This window comes from Henckelia pumila, chromosome 2, assembly GCF_033568475.1.
Source record: "Henckelia pumila isolate YLH828 chromosome 2, ASM3356847v2, whole genome shotgun sequence".
Taxonomy (NCBI): domain Eukaryota; kingdom Viridiplantae; phylum Streptophyta; class Magnoliopsida; order Lamiales; family Gesneriaceae; genus Henckelia; species Henckelia pumila.
The window spans coordinates 76116014-76119734 of record NC_133121.1 but is presented as its reverse complement, the minus strand read 5'-3'; positions in this window follow the sequence as shown (position 1 = coordinate 76119734).

Genomic DNA, 3721 nt, shown 5'->3' with positions numbered 1-3721 from the left:
ACTAAAAATGTAGTAGTGTGAGTAGGGAGAGGAAAGGTAAATTTAATGCGTTCTAAATAAATAAAAAGGGGTTTTGAAGTTTGGACTAACTACTAAGAAATTTAAGTAATTAAATATTCAAATTATCACTATCATGCAAGCTTGAAAATTAAACTGGAGAAATCAATAAGAGACGAGACTTGGTATCAGTCGACTACACCCTTGATATTCATTCATTCAATCATCGATTCCCTAAAAATAATTAATCTTATTAAATATTCGTCATTGAAAATCAAATTCCTGTTTCACCTTAATTTTAGTTAATTAGAAAACAGCATTCTAGATTAACCCTTACCAATAAATTAACCCAGATAACAACAATCTAGATTTAAATCCACGGTAGCATTCAAACTAGTAAAACTGACGAACCTAGACAACACAAACACAAGCGGTTGTATTTAGCCTAGTCAATAATTGATCCTACAATTTAATAAATTCAACAGCAGAAAATATCAAATGTAGTTGCTTCGCAAATTAGATTATTCAAACAATTACGGATTTGAATTCTAATTTAGCTATAGCTTGCAAAACAAAATCCTAAAATGGCCAATTCTAAAATAAACCAGATCAAATATTGATACTTAACAAGGATTAAACATTACGAATCGAATATCATGAATAAAATATATCAAGGTTTCGTCTCCCTCAACCAAGTATTAAAACTTAGCCACAACGATTCATGAAAATTCAAGAATAATTCAATGAAAATAAGAAAACTTGAGAGAAAATTGAAGAACAAAACCTAGCCTCCAAGAGAGAGTCTCAAAATCTGATGATAAAATCCTCAAAAACGGAATTTAGAGTCTAATAAAGCCTAGAGTCTAAAATAACAATGTTTCCAAAAATATAAAATTCTTCCCGGATCGCGACGCCCGCTCGATCAGTAAACATTGGCCGATCGAGCGAGCCAAAAATCCCAAGGCTACTGACTTCAAAACATGCGCGCCGCTCGATTGGTAAACTTCTGCAGATCGAGCTGCCAAAATATCCGAGCCTACTGTCTTCATCATAAAGCACCCGCTCGATCGGTAAATTCCTGCAGATCGAGCGGCCAAACATTCTTCAGAAATTCCAGCATTTCTATGACTCCAAAGTTCCTTCCAAATATCCGCAAAAATGCACAACCTATACAAAATCGAGAAACCAATCATGCAAACACGGAAAATGCAATATGAAAAAAATGAAAAAATAAAACACGTAAATAAATGCAAAATGACAACAAAATGACACTAACAAATGCAAAAAAATATAACTATCAAACTCCCCCACACTTAATACTTAGTCGCCCTCGAGTAAGTCATGCAAAACAAAATGAAAGAAAACAAACACATAAGTAAGGAGAATTATGCAATAATATTGCCTCAGAGAAAACCACTTATATTTAAAACAAGTTCATAGCTACTCTCAATCATCAATGATACACCTTCAGACGAATGCGAACGTGTGGGTGTGTCATGTTACCCCAGCTACATGCAACTTCAAAAGACAAAGTTTCAAGACTGTTCGCCGACCTATAACAATTCAGTGTAAGCCTCACCATCAAGAACTCTTCTCCCAACAATCCTTCAACACAACACAACTGCCTTGAGAATAATTACGCACCGTCGGATTTTGCATCCGACATTTTTAAAAAGTCCCAATAATTACCCGCAGACTTAGCTATAACTAGATAGGATTCGTATTTCAATCCCCTCGTCTATAGCCCGGATGGAACTACAATCACATTAGGTCCGCAAACTTAGCTATGAAATAGTGAATGGAATTTCATTCACATCTCACGCCCGGATGGAATTGTTATATTATTTTGTCAAAAGAATAACCCCATGTAATCCGCATACATAACCACAAACAAGATGAATAGGATTTCAAACATCTTGCTCGCAACCCGGATGGAGTTACTTGGTTTCAAAAAAAAAAAACTGTTTTTCTTTTTCAAAAAATGAAAAATTTTAAGGTGCGCCCAAGAAACTGTATGCCATATCAAAAAAATCAAGATTCAAGCACTATCAAATTCCACAAACACCTATTATCGTGCAATGGTCCAACAGCCATTCACAAAATCTAATACATCACTACACTTCACTGGTTAAACATGTGTGCTTAAGAATATTCAACAATCAACCTACTGTTTCTCATATCCCATCAAGAGTAAATTTTTTCAAAAATTCATAATTTTTCAACTATCTCATCATAGGCAGTTAACTCATCCTCAACTTATGCATTTTGACAACATAAATGACAACAACAACAATACGATGCATAACATCACAAGAAAAATGCAATACAAACAAAGGAAACAAAATGCAAAAATGCGTACAATGTACCCCCCCCCCCCCCCCACACGGAACCTAAGCATTGTCCTCAATGCATTACAAGACAAAACATAAACAAACAACTAAACAAAAATTGAAAACAGAACTCCCCTAGTTTATCGGTCGGCGGCGTTTTCCTCTTCAGCCTCCGGAGGAAGGACAGGAGAGGCATACTGGAACGGGAAAGGCGGCGGATATGGCAGAGCAGCCGGAATGGCATTTGGATCAAGACCAAAGTGCAATGTCAGATTTCGCAATAAAGCATCCACAGCTTGCGAATTATGAGCCGCCACCGTATTATATGCATCCTGATGATGGGCGTAGGCAGTGAGCTCACGGATGGCATCGGCTTGAGAGCTACGAGGAGGTGGAGGCGGCCTTGGCGGGGCTGGCGGTTGTTGAAAGTGGCCATCCCTCATAAAATTCTTAACACGATATGCCCTATTGGCTTCGATAAAAGCGGCGTCGAGTGGTCGCTTAGGTTGCAACCACTCTTCATCATTACGAATGACAACTCCGGCGCGTATGCATAGAAAAGAGATGATCATGGGAAAGTAGAGGCCCACTGCGACATTATTGATCGACCGGTGGATCTCGCTATGAAGGAAGAGCCCCACATTAATAGGCCATCCCATATCAAGCACGTAAAGGAGGACAGCGCGCTCAAGATTGACCTCGCTAGAATGTAATATCGATATCAGACGCCAAGTCACAAAAGCATACCAAGAAGCCGGAAGCCCACGTAAAAAACGCTCCTTGAAATTCACTACGGAAACGGGGTCAATCCACACAGCTCCAGGGTAAGCCAGTTGGTCAAGCAACTCATCCAAATCCGGGTCGATTTTCAGGCTTTGATAGAAAGAATCATCCACCTCCGGGATTTCAAATAATGCATTCAACTCATGGGGTAAAAAAGAAATCAGTTTCCCCCTAACAACTGCCTTGCTATCCAACCTCTCCGCCGCATTAGCCTAAAATTCGCGAACAATCGGTATTACGGCGGGGGGAGGTTGCTCGCAGAATTTTTTCCAACCCCGCTCTTGAATCATCCCAAAAATTTCACTATCGCCCAATTCTAACTCAAAGCCGCGTTCAGGAATGGGGGAATGATTTACCTTGGCGGTGATGTAACGATCACGAGCGGCGTCATTGACAAAGAGCCCGGTGAATTCGGCATAAGAGCGATCGGCGGATCGAGAAGATGACTCGCCTTGAACGCGGGTTCGTTTAGGTCCAATGGAAGAGTAAGAAGATGATACAGATAGTAAAGATGCAATACGTCAAACACCTGACGTGCGACAAAATCCCGGTAGATCCTTGAAGAAACTTGAGATAAACAGGCAAAGAACGATTTATTATGCTCTTTTTCT